At 28.0% G+C, this 16624-nt stretch overlaps 1 protein-coding gene and 2 long non-coding RNA genes across 3 annotated transcripts in view; 2 read left to right on the forward strand and 1 right to left on the reverse strand.

The window, feature by feature from the left end:
* Nucleotides 1-16624, reverse strand: part of LOC121117702 (uncharacterized) — a 91886-nt gene that overhangs the window by 43703 nt on the left and 31559 nt on the right. The gene's annotated exons all lie outside the window — the stretch shown is intronic.
* LOC121117717 (uncharacterized) lies at nucleotides 2019-7696 on the forward strand. Its single transcript, XR_005864226.2, has 5 exons — nucleotides 2019-2162; nucleotides 2222-2269; nucleotides 2335-7416; nucleotides 7477-7515; nucleotides 7578-7696. It is a non-coding gene; the product is annotated as an uncharacterized lncRNA (long non-coding RNA).
* LOC121117737 (uncharacterized) overlaps nucleotides 13189-16624 on the forward strand; it is an 85138-nt gene continuing 81702 nt past the window's right edge. Inside the window, exons 1-2 of the long non-coding RNA XR_005864234.2 lie at nucleotides 13189-13424; nucleotides 13487-14519. This is a non-coding gene — a long non-coding RNA (uncharacterized lncRNA). The remainder of the gene's footprint in view (nucleotides 13425-13486; nucleotides 14520-16624) is intronic.

The following is a 16624-nucleotide window of genomic DNA, read 5'->3' on the forward strand; positions in this document are numbered from 1 at the left end:
ACAACTCTGAGTCATAATTATAAAAATGAAGAACATGAGTGTTAAGAATATATTGATAAGGCTAACTTTTTAAAATATTTAAATTTTTACAGTGTTTATTATCCTGATATATCCAATGATTGAATAATTTTAAAGAAAATGTTTCCAGGGTTCTCGAACAAAGACAATTACCCGGGAAGAGGGAAACCCGTCTACATATATACATTGTACACTGTACAAATCCTTAAGTTTTATATATAGGTATAGTTTGGATATTTGACAATTAAATAAGTTTTTGAAGAAATGATATATAAAAAAAGAGAATGTAATTGATCTATATTTTATTTTGCTGTATTTGTTTCAACACTTTAGTTCGAATTCATTTGGAAACATCTGGTTTCTAATTTGTTTTATTTAATAAAATTCAGCCAGAATTACAGTGCGCATACGAGTCCAAAAGTGTAAAAATTCTTCGCCACTTTGTCCCTTGGCAAATCCAGGAATTCCATCTTAGTCGGACTAATCAGGCGCTTCGATTGGATTGTTGTTTGGTCACACCCCAGACAAAAATTGATTCAGATCCAGCAAGTTTGGAGGACAAAATTCCGGCAAGCTGAATTTATCCAAATAGGGACCCTTGCTTTTTCCAAATGTTCGTCAAATGAGGTAATTCTGACAATTTGAAGAATCTTTTGGAGGAAGGCAGCATAGTTGTCACAAATTAGCTGCAAATCAGCTGAAAGATGAAGGAATTAAATACAAATCCCATTCCATATCTTATTAAAGGATAGGGAGTTATTGCCCTCATGTGTATCCTAAAGAACAAAGACATACACATAAATATAACTCCCCAACAAGTACTCAGCCTTACTAATAGTCGATAATGCACTAGTGATTATTTTATACTTAAACGTCCTCCTCAAGAATAAAATAGTAATCATATCAACTTTAATAAATCAAATCAAATACTGTTGAGCCTGTAACTACAAAAACCTCACCCTGGTCCAATGTCATATTTTTCAGAACTCTATAAATAAACAAATGCATAATATATGTAAATTTAAACTACAATTAAAATTAAAATTATTATATAATTTATTTTGTTGTTTTAGTAAACTAGTTTTAGTCTTACAAAATTAATATCCCTAGTCATTAGTAGGATAATATCGGCCTTTATTTAGGATTGAGACAGCGTTTTAGTTCGGTCATTAAATATAGATAAATTGATCAATTGTGACGTCACTGAAAGTGTTTTTCCTTTCTTAATATTTAGTTGTACATAATACATAGATACAATTAAGTAAACTTAAAATATGTTCGTATTATTTTGAATAATAATAAAAACATTAATATTTAAAAAAAATATATACAATCTGATATTTTTTATTTGGCTTAATATCTATCGACATTTTCAAGGATTAACAATTCTAAGGATTGGTCCCAAGAACTGAAAGTGCTATGGGCAGATTGGAACGGTCCTTAGGCTAGATTTGACCTTAGAGTAATGACCGACACTACAATTATTCTATGTTAAAGTAATTAAAGGATAATTACATACAATTGCACTGCCTTTGTGCTTCTATATATATGAAAACTGATTTTTAAATAAATTTAGTAGAAACAAAAATAAAAATTGTATAAAATTAAGATACAATTTAAAAAATAACTAGATCAATTTTTTTTCTTAATTTCCATAACAAAAATATATTTCAATATGAAAGTAACGAATGAACAACATATTCCTTAAAAAAATACGGCCTGAGAAAGGCAAATGATAAATTGAGCATTTGGCTAAAGAGCCTTGTAAAAAAATTGTGTATTATTATTATTTCAATATTCTGTAACTTATAAAAACAATTTTCTCCTCCGTTTTTTTCCCATACATATGACATTTGGCAATTCTGTTAATGAATTAATACAAAGTTGTCATTTTAAGAATTTAACGAGTATCACCAAGTATATGATTATACTTTATTCTACAAAAACACTCCCTCTCTATGGGAACTTGCCTATCATAACTTTGTCACATATGTGTAGGATAAAAAGGTACTATATAAGAGTAAAATATACCAAATAATATTCATCAGTCAACTCAACAACAATGCAGTTCAACTTGAAAGTCATCTTTGCTCTTTTATCCATCTTTGCTCTTGCCATGCCCATGGCATTAGGAGTAAATAAAGGTACGTTCATATAGTGTAGTTAACTATTAGTTTTTATTGCCAAAATCATTATTTTATAGGTCACCAAGGAAAGAGAAGTATTCGATCCGCAAAAGGACATGCCAAGGGCAGTATGTGTTTTATATATTTAATTATAAACTAAATCCACAATCTTTTTTCCTTTTTATTTTAGGCCAAACGACTTCAACTTAAGTTCAAAATGACAGGGGATATTATTCATATATAACCCTTTGTCTAATTTCTGGAATTCTTAAGACACAAGCTATGAAATATACGTATTTAAAAAAAAACAAAAAAAAACATAAAGTTTGAGTATTCTGTATAAAACTGTTTTACATTTTCCGCAAATTATAACAATAATTATTGCTCCTTTACTACAACATAACATACTTCAAAGCAACTGTTTGGTCTACCTACTTTTTATACACATATAACATGATATGGTTTTGCCTTTTGTTCTACATACATATATAAGCAATGGGCAAACATGTGCAAGCAATCTATGAACAACCACAATTTGTTTAATCGAGTCAAAGAATGATCGAGTGATAAGATATATTCTCTAATTTACATTAAAAGCCGTTTTTTCAAAAAAGTATAAAATCGACAAAAGTTGATGAATCATATTTTGCCCATCTCTAATTTGCGACCATTTCGACATTTATTAATTAGGTGGTTTTTTGAATAACTATAAAATAGAAAAAGAAATACCATACCTTAGTTCTACTATTTATATACGATTCATATACACCAATTGGTATGTGCCAACCTCCTCTCAACTATTCTTTAACTTAAAAGATTAATATGCAGAAGTAGAACCTTGGACTTAAGACTAGTAACTCGACCCGATATTAAAATTAAAGACATGCTACTTGAATCAAACTCGATAGTTTAGACTTGTAACTCAGTTCGGACTTGAAAATAATAAGTATTGACTTCAAGAAAAGGTTTAATACTATGGATACTGTTTCATAAGAATGGGCTTGAAATGAACTCAAAAGAAATCTGAGGACACCAACTGTTCTCAATAAAAATTAACAAGAATTAAGATTTGTGGACACAGACTAAAGACTTGACATGGAAAAAGTGTTTCAGAATTTTAGCTACTTATTGAAATATAACACTAATGTGTTGCAAATTCAAAAAATGTGTTAGAGCTCAAAATTGGGTGTAATTACCATTCTCAAATAACCGTTCCTAATTTAGCTCAAAGAGATAAGTAGATTTTTTTATTTAATAAAGTTTCAAGTATTGGGAAAGGCAATGCCCCTCCCTCCAGCCCTGTAAATATTAAAAGCTTTGATCTTCTGTGATGAAAGGCTTCTCAGATCTTCTGATGTTATTTTCTTTATTTTAATTTTTTCATTAGTTTTACTTTTCAAGATTGTATAAACGGAGTGGACATGAATTATGTTGACGACTCAATACCTTTTCTTATATATTTAAAAATGTCCCATTTTTGTGTTATTATTTACCACTTAAAATTAATACCTTTTCTGCTGGAAACAACAAAAATATAATACTATGAGACCGAAAATATACTTCATTTAATTATTTAGTTTATCGGTTAAAAATACCGTCCACTCCTTATTTTATGAAAAAGATTCTATTTTTTTTTCAATAACTATTACTTCAATCAGATTTAATTTTTTGTATTTTATGGTAAAGGTGTTCAATATGTTTAAGTGATGAATAACTAGCAGAGATAAAATTTTTGCCAAACGATTTGAAAAAATATATACTTGAAGCTATAATGAAAATTATTGCGACGCAAAGAAAAAGTAGTTTTGATATTTACTATCGAAATTCTTATTAATAAACAAATCTTCAACTGAGCAACGGAAGAAAAAAGTTTTTTTTCACTGATTATGCTAAGAAAATTATTATTCCTATTCATTGTTATATCATTGTATCCAGACACACGTATAGCCATGGAAAATATGGTCCAACAAGTTTCGGGGCTAAAGTTATAATCAAACATTGCTTAGTTATAACATCAAACCTCCAACTTCAAAAAGAGCGAGTTTGTCATCATAAATATAGATGAAAGTCTAAGATTCAAAAATAAAGAACACATTATGGCTTTCTATAATAATGGGGATGTTATTCTTCGAATGTTGTAAGAATTTGATGAAGGCAGCTCAAAGTCTTCCAAAAATATTACTCACGGTCAAGAAAATATCCCTTCCTCTGAATATTTAATTAAAACAAATTATGAAGAATTTTTAAATTTAACTAAACACTGAAACTTATTAAACGTGTATGTTGAAACTACTTATCCTTTGAAGAAAAGCCGTCGAGGACAATATTTTAAATGCTTGATCTATTTTCACAACTATCTTATTCTGAAGCTTATTAAAAACTTCATCCTCTACCGTGTCTACTCTAATTTTTGTTTGTTACACAATTTATATGTACCTAATTGTTGTTTGAATACCTACAAGTTTGGAAAGTCATTTTCTTTTAAAAAAATTTGCGCTATTAATTCTTTTTCAATCCTTTTCCCTTTTCACATTCAAACAATACTCAGTGAAACAGTCAAAAAATTGTCAAAAAGTGCGAGTCCCTCATCACAAAAGATTATTGGGGTACTAAGCTCCAAGAAGAAAGTATGCCCTTCGATAATTATTTGAATGTTGGAAGGATTTTATGAAAAAGTGGCGAAGTCATTATAAAGATGATACACGGTTCCCTTCTTCTGAATATTTAATTAGGAACAATTTAGAAAAAATTTGTAGTTTAAATTAATAAATGAATCTTTTAAACGTTTACATTCAAGCTACATATTTGATAACTTATCTAATAAAGCTCTTTTTTTATGAAACAATAAAACTTATAACTAAAAAGTTATGTTTAATCGCAAATAATTTGATTTAACTTCTCTACATTTTGCTGATTTCTTGAATGATTTTGTTAAGATTTCCGGTGGACGAATCGTTTTTCATAAAGGAACTTTGTATTGTAATTGACACACGATGAATAGAATATCCCTTCCTTTGGATATTTAATTAGGATCATATCTCCAATTATACTCAAAATCCAACAAGGACTTACTCTTATAACCCTCCAACTAATTCTCAGTTTCATCATCTTTAACACCCTTGTAATTACTTTATACTTTATATTTCGACATTCCTTGTTCAAGAATAAAATAATAATGATATTAGTTTAAAAAAATAAAATACACTGTTGACAATGTATCCACAAAAAAACTTGCCCTCTACGAATGTCATATTTTTCACAAGTCTACCAATTAATAATATATGAAAAGGGTAGGTACGTTTAAATAATAACAAATACAATACATCTAAACGCTTATTTAAAATTATTTAATATATTATTTTGTTGTTTTAGTGGGCTAGTTTTATTTATTTCGACCAGCGGCTATAAACAAAGGCTATAAAGGTTGACTTATATCTAATGCTTATAAAATATAAAAATTATCTTTCTCAATAAAAGCTAATAATTTTAAATACAAATATCAACATTTTTAAAATAGCATGACAATGCAAATAAAAAAACTCATCATAATAGAGTAAACCATAAATATAAAGAACTTGTCGATCTGCAATGAAAACTAGGCTTAAAAATGTCCTTCTTTGGTTTTTTAGGTAGATGGTATTGTGAGTGGAGAGTCTCGTTTTGTGAAACAGATAGCCTTTTATTTAGTATCCAGGTTGGAGTAGATAGGTTTATCTTTTTGTTTAAAATTCGATGGAGCGTAATGATATCATTAAATGCACGTCTATGAGACAAAGTGGTGAGGCCCAGTCTTTTTGTTTGCTCTTTATTTCCCAATTATGGAAAAAGGAAACCTTATAATGTAGTGTATATGTCTCTTAAATCTCAAATCACGAGAGATGTATATTCATAAGTCTAATTAATCATCTACCACCTTAAGACTTGGGCGGATGAACTCTTTTTTGGAGAAAGGAAGCAGGACACATTATTTACATTGATAAGCATTCTCCAAGTTACATTCCCGTTAATAAATTTGGTATAGATATTACTGACAGATTTTAAATCAGAACAGATGATTTTCGAATCATCTGCGTATAAAAATATATCTTCTGAAAAATTATCCTCTAAATGGTTAATGAAATACAAAATTTATATCTTGAGTCATAAGTAGGGTAATATCCGCACTTATTTAGGATTGAGACCGCGGTTCAGTCCAATCCCAATAGTTGGTCAATGAATAAGGTTAAATTGATCAAGTGTGACGTAATTGAGAGTGTTTTTCCTTTATAAAACAGTCAGTAGTACATAATACATAGATACAATTACGTAAACATAAAAATATGTTCATATTATTTTGAATTTTAATAAAAACATGAATATTTTAACAAAAGATATACAATCTGATATCTCTTCATTGCCTTAATAAAAATCAACATTTTCAAGAATTGACAGTTTTAAGGATCTCTCCCAAGAACTGAAAGTCCTATGGACAAATTGGAACAGTCCTAAGACTGAACCTTAGAGAATAGGAACTTTACGATACCTATTATAAGTTAAAATAATAAGAAGTTAATAAAAATATAATTACACTGCTTTTATGCTTCTAAGTAAAGCATTGATTTTCAAATAAATTTAATAGAGACAAAAACTAAAATTGTATAAAATTAAAATCCAATTTAAAAAATAACTAGAGCTAATTATTTTAAATTTGAAGAACAAAAATATAATTCAATATGAAGGTAAAGAATGAACAACTATTTGCTTAACAATACCTGCCTAATTTTCACATATGTTCTTATGTGAGAAACACGATTTATAAATTGAGTTATAGACTAAATATACTTGCAAAAAATGTGTAATATTATGATTTATTAATAAATTTATTCGTATCATTTCTGCATTACATATTATATAATTCATAAGCCTTTTTAAATTTACAGAAACGATTATCTCCTTCAGATTTTTCCATACGTGTACGATTTGGTAATTCTGTTAATAAATTAAAACAAACTGTCGTTTTAAGAATATAACGAACATCATCAAGTAAATGATTATACCTAATTCAACAACGACATATTTTTGAAAAAAAACTCACTCTTTATGAAAAGTTCGGTATCATAAATCAAAAATTAGCCACGTATGTGTAAGATACAAAGTTACTATATAAGAGTAAAGGATTCCAAATATTATTCATCAGTCAATTCTACAACAATGCAGTTCAACTTGAAAGTCATCTTTGCTCTTTTATCCATCTTTGCTCTTGCCATGCCCATGGCCTTAGGAGCATTTAAAAGTACGTTCATATAGTGCAAACAAATGTTATTTTTTTATTATCAAAATCATTCTTTTATAGAGAGAAGTGTTCGCTCCGTAAAAGGACGTGCCAAAGGCGGTAAGTGTCTTTCATATTTACATATAAATACCATTCACAATCTTTTTTCCTTTTTATTTTAGGCCGATAAAATTCTACTGGAGTTCAAAATGACTATGGATATTATTACTTTATATTCCTTTGTCTAATTTCTTGAATTCTAAAGATACAAACCATAAAATACAGCTATTTTTAAGAAAAACATGAAGTTTGATTATTTTTATAAAATTGATGTACATTTTCACAAATTATAACAATAATTATTGCTCTGTTACTCCATCGTCACATACTTCAAAACAACTGTTTGGTTTACCTACTTATTATAGACATATAACATGATATGATTTTGCATTTTGTTCTACATACATATATAAGCAGTAGGCATATATATGTGCATGTAATCTATGAAGCTAAAACAATTTGTTTAATCGAGTCAAAGAAGAAGGTGATAAGATATATCTACTAATTTACATTAAAAGCCGTTCTTTCAAAAAAAGAATGAAATCGACAAAAACTGATGAGTCATATTTTGCCCCTCTAATTTGCAACCATTTTAACATTTATTATTTAGATGATGTTTTTGACTCACTACAAAATCGAAAAAGAAATAACATTACTTAGTTCTTCTATTTATATACGACTCAAGTTGCCCCGATGGGTATGTGCCAACCTTCCCCTCAACTACGCTTTAACTTCAAAAATTAATATGCAGAAGTAGAACCTTGGACTTAAGACAAGTAACTCGACCCGATATTAAAATTAAAGACATGCTACTTGACTTAAACTCGATAGTTTAGACTTGTAACTCAGTTTGGACTTGAAAATAATAAGTATTGACTTCAAGAAAAGGTTTAATACTATGGATACTGTTTCATAAGAATGGGCTTGAAATGAACTCAAAAGAAATCTGAGGACACCAACCGTTCTCAATAAAAATTAACAAGAATTAAGATTTGTGGAAACAGACTAAAGACTTGACTTGGAAAAAGTGTTTCAGAATTTCAGCTACTTTCACTAACCCTGTCAATGTTAAAGAGTTTTGATCTTCTGTGATAAAGGGCTATAAGATCTTCTGATATGTTTTTTATTTCGTTGGTTTTACTTTCCAAGATTCAATAAAATTCATGAATTATCTAGACAACTCAAAACTTTTTTATACATTTAAACTGTCCCATTTTCATATTATTATAAATTCTTTTTATGCTGGAGACAATGAAAATATAACACCATCTGTCAGAAAAAGTACTTCATTTAAATATTTAGTTTATCAGTTAAAAATATCGTCCACTTTCCTTGTTTTATCAATAATAATACTCCTTCCTTTTTCAATAACTTTCACTTCAATAAGGTTTAATTTTTCTACATTCTGCTATGAAGGCTAAGGTGTTCGACGATAAACAAGATATAAAAAATAAAATTTCTGACCATAGCATCATATTTTAAATAGTACAAGTTGCCTAAAAGTGGCCCATTTTGTCCGAAAAATCCTCTTTTTTACACTAAAATCACCTGTACCACGCCAAAAATAGTTTGAAAGGCATCAAAATTTGTCAAAGAAAGTTTTTTTAATGTGCCCAGCAGAAAAAGCCTTTGTGTAGGGAAAAAACCTAAAAAAGAAACAATTTAATATATATAAGAAAGTCTTGTTACGTCAACATCATATATCTTCAAATATGATTAGTTTAGCCTTAGTTATGATTTCAATTCAATTTTCTCAAATTTTAAAACTCAAAGATTTGATTATTTTCCACGATAATTTTGAGGATTAACGTTGTTCAATTAATTTATGAATAATTATTAGAGAGGAAAAGGTTGGCAAACCATATGATAGAATAAATACTTGAAGCTATAATAACAAACTCATTTTTTGACACAAACAAGAAGTAGTTTTATATGGACTATCGTCATTCTTATTCATAAACAAATACTAAACTGAACAATGGAGAATAAAGAATGTTTTTTTTCATTGATCATGCTCAGGAAACAATAATTCATATTTCAAATCAAACATTGGTTAGTTGTAAACCGTCAACATCAAAAAGAGGATGTTCCTCATCACAAATAGAGATAAAACTATTTACAGTCTAAGATTCATATAAAGGATAAACTATGGCCTTCGATAATAATGTTGATGTTATTCATCGAATGTAACAAGAATTTGATAAATTACTGGTTATGGAGGAAGGACCTCATATTAAACCTCATCATAGGAAGATTTTTTGAAGAAATATCCATGACGTTTTAATGATATTGTTGATTTTTTCATAGTTCATCATATTTATGTTCTATTGGAGAATAGGATCTTTTGATGAAGCTGCTTTCATCTTAAGTAATTCATATCTCACCTCTAACCAAATTGATTTGATCTCCTTTTTATAATGAATTAAAAGGGTCCTTACCCAAAATTTGATTTCCTTGCAGAATATATGTGTAATATGTGCATTTTGCAAGAATTTATGATCAAGAAAGCCTCGACATCTTCTGTACAAATATAACATATACATATATATGAAAAGTATATTTGGTTTAATATGTAACTTTAATATCTAGAATTTTAAACTTAAATTATTGATTAAGAAGCCAAATGTGGATTACTCAGTATGTTAATTATGAATTAGTCTATTTTTTTGCATATTTTTGTTATTATCGTCACTACTCCAATGAAAGAGAAGACACATAATGAAGATGGGCTGATATTTCTTTCATTTCTAATTGATTTCAACTATAACTTTCCGATATTAATTCATTACATTATATTTATATATAGATGCTATGAATCTACTTCAATTGGCATAACTCATGATAACATTTATGAATGATAACTCGATGTAAACAAATTCGCCTATATTATAACATGTTAGAATAAACTTATAATTTATTTTTCAATTCTATAGTTATTATTTTTATTTGAAAATTAGACCATGAATTAATTATTATTTTTATTTGAAAATACTAATATGAATTAATTATTCAACATCAGTGCTCAGTAATCAATGATCATATTTGTTAAAAATATTGATACTTAATGGTAAATCAGTTCATAGATTTTAACTTCATTATTTTTGCTTGGATGTTGAGTTTTTATTTTTTTTAGAATGAAGAGACATTTCTCTTATTTTTTCACTTTGTGCTTGTAGAATATGTTCATCATAATATTGAAACATTTATTGGATATTATAGACAAAAAAGAAGAAAAGTAATGACCTGATTTACAGGACATTAAAAAATATTTGGCAAGATGAAGGACATGATATAATAATAAAGTCAAGAGATTTAGAAAAAAAGACTTTGAAGACAAACTTAATAATATTTTGAATGCATGATATTTTTCTACAAATATCTTATTCTAAAGTTTAATACAAGCCTCATCTTCCACCAAATCTACTATAATTTTTGTTAGTTACACTAACATTTTGTTAGTTGTTAATTGTTGTTTAAATTCCAACAAATTTGAAAAGTCATCTTCTCTTAAAAAAGTTTTGCGCCATTAATTCTATTTCATCACTTTCCCATTTACGTCTCACCTAAAACATTAGTAGTCTTTTGTTTAATTTGTTCTGTACCCTAAAGAAGGTATAACATTTTTTCTTAAGATGCGTCTTTTTAGTTTCTGTTTCAAAATCTTCATCTTTAAAATGAAAAGAACAAACAGATTTTTTATAACTATTTATGAATTTACCATGTATGTTAAAAATAATTGTATATAAACACTCATTAGATATTACAAGAGTAAATTTATATCATTTTTTAATAAATTGGTTTAGCTGATTTTCATATTTGATGTTGTTAATTTATGCGAAAAAGTTCTTATTTTATCTTAAATAGCTCTTATGGTTCAGGTTTCAACTAGATGCGATACCAATGTGGCAACAAGGAACTAGGCAAGTTGAATGCATATTTCACGTTTAGGAAGTATTATCACTGTCTAGACAAATTATATTTTTATTTTTAAGAAATTGACGAAAAAATGAAATAACTTATTGAATCCCAAGCAACAATGGTTGTTATATAGAGATTACCTGATTTAAAAAGTGAATAGTTTATACATATGTTAAGTAATCTATGTTTTTATTTAATAATTCAATTAAAAATTAAATTTTTGAAAAATAAAAAAAAGAACCGAATTTACTTATTATATATTAAATATTTAAATGAATTACACATTATAAACTTGAATAATTTTATCAGGAAATAAAACAGTTAAATAATTTATTATAGTTAAGTGTGGTCAATAATCAAGACATGTGTTGCATAATTTCACGCATACTTACACTTTTACTAGCCCAAACATTTATCCTCATTCCTCCTTGCTCTGTTTGCTTCTTTCGAGAAATTTTGCGTGCATTTTAATACAAATTTTGGAATATTATACAATAACTTTTGTCTTAAAATATATATATTTGCTATTTATTGTAAATTAGATTTTCCATGATTTTGGTTATATTTCTTAAATCATAAATTTTTTGAGTTTTAATAATGTTGCAAATCGCTGTAATGAATATATTTGTGAAGACTTCCTTGATACAGCAGCATAAATAATACCGGTATAATCTTTTAGATCAAAACTTAGGCAGTCCGAAACAATAGACTCATATTTTTTAATTTTTATATAAAATATGCTAGCAGCAAACAATTCTAAGCCAATCAGCAAAGAGAAGAAAACACAATGCTCTCCTTCTACTGAGTGTCAACTCTTTTTCTAGAGCCCTTTAGCTTAAACCTGCCCTGGGCATAAGTCATGATCATGAATTTGAGGAGCCAAGATTGAGATGATAATAATATTTTTCAAAAATTGGCTTAAGGAACCCTATAACTGTGATTAGAATTCATTCTCAAAAATTATATTAAAAGTTAAATGGAATATTTTCTACCGTCCAAAATGGTCTGTCAGTATGACATGATACGACATGATATACAAGAAGCAAAGATAATACAAACAAATTGATAAATATACAATTTAATTATTTATATATGCATAATAATATAAATTGTATACATGAATTTGTTTGAATTATTAGGTGGAGTAAAAATGAATCCATTATTTCTAATGGATTCATTTTGTATTTATCTTCTTGAAAATCAAGGCAGTGCTTATTTGACGGTCGGACTCGACGGTTTCCATTATTTTATTCCCTTTTTTGAGTACTGACTTTACAAACGTGATTTATTTTTTGAGATCAAAGCTTAAAATCGACATTTTCAGGAAAAATGGAAGAATTGACATTTCTAAGGACATGTCCCAAGAACTGACAGTCCTATGGACCGAAAGAAATGGTGCTAAGACTGAACTGGACATTAGAGTTAGGACCGGCACTATAGTTATTATCAGTTAAAAAAATTAAAGGATAATTACATATCAGTGCTCTGCCTTTGTGTCTCTAAGCATAACAATAAATTGACTTACTATTTATTTACTAAATTTGTTCGTATCATTTCTGCATTACATATTATATAATTCATACACCTTTTGTAATTTACAACAGCAATTTTTTGCTTCACTAGGTTTTTCCATACATATGGCATTCGGCAATTCTGTTAATAATGTAATAATAAGCTGTTATTTCAAGAATATAACTAACATCACCAAGTATATGATTATACCTTATTAAACGAAAACATACTCCCTCTTTATGGGAAGTTCCGTATGATAGATCAAAACTTGATCCCATATGTGAAGGATATAAAGTTGCTATATAAGAGTAAAATATACCAAATAATATTCATCAGTCAACTCAACAACAATGCAGTTCAACTTGAAAGTCATCTTTGCTCTTTTATCCATCTTTGCTCTTGCCATGCCCATGGCCTTAGGAGAACAAAAAGGTACGTTCATATAGTGTAGTTAACTATTAGTTTTTATTGCCAAAATCATTATTTTATAGGTAAACCTGGAAAGAGAAGTATTCGAGCCGCAAAAGGACATGCCAAGGGTATGTGTTTTATATATTTACTTATAAACTCAATCCACAATCTTTTTTCCTTTTTATTTTAGGCCAAACGACTTCAACTTAAGTTCAAAATGACAGGGGATATTATTCATTTATAACCCTTTGTCTAATTTCTTGAATTCTAAAGATACTAGCCATGAAATATAGCTATTTAAAAAACAACATAAAGTTTGATTATTTTTTATAAAATTGATGTACATTTTCACAAATTATAACGATCATTATTGCTCTATTACTCCATCCTCACATACTTCAAAACAACTGTTTGGTCTACTTACTTATTATACACATATAACATGATATGACTTTGCCTTTTTGTTCTATATACATATATAAGTAATAGGCAAAAATGTTGTAGTAATCTTTGAAGCTAACACAATTTGCTTCATAAAGTCAAAGGGAAGTTGATAAGATATAACTATTTATTCGCATCAAAAGCCGTTCTTTCAAAAAAAGGATAAAATCGACAGAAACTGATGAGTCAGTCATATTTTGCCCCCTCCAATTTCTAACTATTTCAAAGTTTATTATTTAGGAGCTCTTTCCGACCCACTAAATAATCGATAAAGAAATGCCATATCTTAGTTCTCCTATTTATATACGACTCAAGTTGCCACGATTGGTATGTGCCAAACTGCCCCTCAACTACGCTTTAACTTCAAAAATTAATATGCAGAAGTATAACCTTGGACTTAAGACTAGTAACTCGACCTGATATTTAAATTAAAGACATGTTACTTGACTTAAACTCGATAACTAAGACTTGCAACTAACCTTGGGCCTGAAAACTAATTAGTACTGACCTCAAGAACAACTTTAATAACATAGATACTATTTGATAAGAATAAACTTGGAATGAATAACAAATGCTAGAAATTTGAGGACTGAAGCTGTACTTAATACATATTAATAATAGTGAACAAAGACTAAAGACTTGACTTGTAAAAAGGCTTTAAGAATATCAGCTAATAATTGAAATAAGTTACTCGTGTGCTGCAAATTCAGAAAATGTGTTGGAGCTCAAAATTGGGTGTAATTACCATTCTCAAATAACCGTATCTAATTAAACTCAAAGAGGTGAGTAGATTTTTATTTAATAAAGTTTCAAGTATTGGGAAAGACAATGCCCCTCCCACTGGTCCTGTAAAAGTTAAGAGTTTTGATCTTCTGTGATGAAAGGCTTCTCAGATCTTCAAATGTGATTTTTTTTCTTTAGCTTTTTTCATTTTTTTACTTTCTAAGACTGAATAAAGGGAGTAGACATGAATTATATTGACGACTCAAAAACATTTTATATTTAAGACTGTCTCATATTCGGGTTCTTATTTCCCCCCGAAACTATAACTTTCTCTGCTTGGACAATAAGAATATAATGCTATGAATCAGAAATTGTAGTTCTTTTAAATATTTAGTTTATCAGTTAAAGATACCATACCCTTTCTTTGTTTTATCAAAAAGTTTGCTCACTTCAATAAGGGTTTAATTTTTCTGTGTTATATGTACAATGAAACCTAAGGTGTTCAATGATAAACCAAATATAAAAATCTAATTTCTTATCATATAATATTATTTTGGGTGATACAAGTACTCTAGAAGGAGCAAATTTCGTCTGAAAAATCCTACGTTTTAAACTAAAATCCCCTATTACACGCCAAAAATAGTTAGACAGGCCTAAAAAATTGTCAAAGTCAGTTTTTTTAATGTCCCCGCAGAAAATGTCTTTGTGCAGTGAAAAAAATATTAAGCTGAAAACGGGACAATCTTATTTATATAACAGAGTCTTAAGATGTCAACATCATATATATATATATACAAATAGATTGGGTTATGATTCAGTTAGCCTTATATATCATTTCTATTCAATTTTCTACCGTTTTAAAACTAATAGATTGATTGACAATTTTATGGAGGAATTTTGTTTCATTAACTTATAAATAATTGGTTGAGAGAAAAAGGTTGGCAAACGGTATGAAAGAATATATACTTGAAGCTATAATGAAAAATCCATTTTGTGAAAAAATCAAGAAATAGATGAAAATATTGAATATCGTCATTCTTATTCATAAACAAATCCTTATTTAGGTTTTTTTTTTTTTCATTGATTATGCTAAGGAAACACTCATTCCTATTCATCGTTTTATCATTGTCTCCAGACACCCGTAAAGCCATGGGAAATATGGTTCATCAAGTATTTTAGAAAAATAAATAGTCTTTTAAATGTTCTTAATAAAGAATTTTCCACTAAATTGACCAAACTTACATTAAAAAGTAGATCAATGAATATAAATTATAAATATTTCATTGCTCTGTCATTCATTCTCATTGTAATTGATTAGAGAATGTCTCATGGTCAATAATAAAATTAGATTTGACTATTTTAATAAGGATTTTTTGTCTCAATAATCCAATAATATATGACATAGTTTGTATCATTTTTATCAAACTTAGGGTAGAAAATATTGACTATTTTATGTTAATTTTTTTAAATACGTGTGGCTTTGAACAATGAGCTTCATTCTATTATCATTATTCTAAATCCTTCAAAAAATATCGAAGATTTTAGGACTATATTGTAATTGTAACTATCGTATTTTTGTTTTTTCTTTCTTAACGATTTTGGATATTTATTTATTTTTTAAAATTCGAACAATTGTATAATTTTACCCTCTCAAGAAGCTTAATCAAGTAATGATGTATTAATAAACTAGATTTTACTAATTCTTACATTTTGAATGATTGATTGAAATATCCATATCAGATAATTTTAAGTATCACGTATTGGGTGTGTCACTCATGCATCGTGTGGTATTAAGAAACTTGATCTTTTTTTGCATTGTATACGGGCATAATAATCAACAGATCTATGAAATTTCATTGAAATATATAACACATGTTGTTTACACGTCAAAATTCGTGAGGTTTACATTCATTAGGTGAGATTTGAAATTTTTGATCTAAATGTTTGGATGAAATTGCAGACATATATTACCGAGTACCCTAAAAAGGTTAATTGGTTTTGGGGAAAAAAGTATGGTCATTAACCTCACTCAAATGTACGTAAAAAATGTTTTGAATTTGCTCTATATTTCTGGTTCTTTATAAATAGTATAAATTACGCATTTCTGGAAAATGTATTATTAAAAATGCCCAAAAAGTAATTAAATTAAATTCATGTAAAAAGT

The sequence above is a fragment of the Lepeophtheirus salmonis genome, chromosome 1 (assembly GCF_016086655.4).
Source record: "Lepeophtheirus salmonis chromosome 1, UVic_Lsal_1.4, whole genome shotgun sequence".
Lineage (NCBI taxonomy): Eukaryota > Metazoa > Arthropoda > Copepoda > Siphonostomatoida > Caligidae > Lepeophtheirus > Lepeophtheirus salmonis.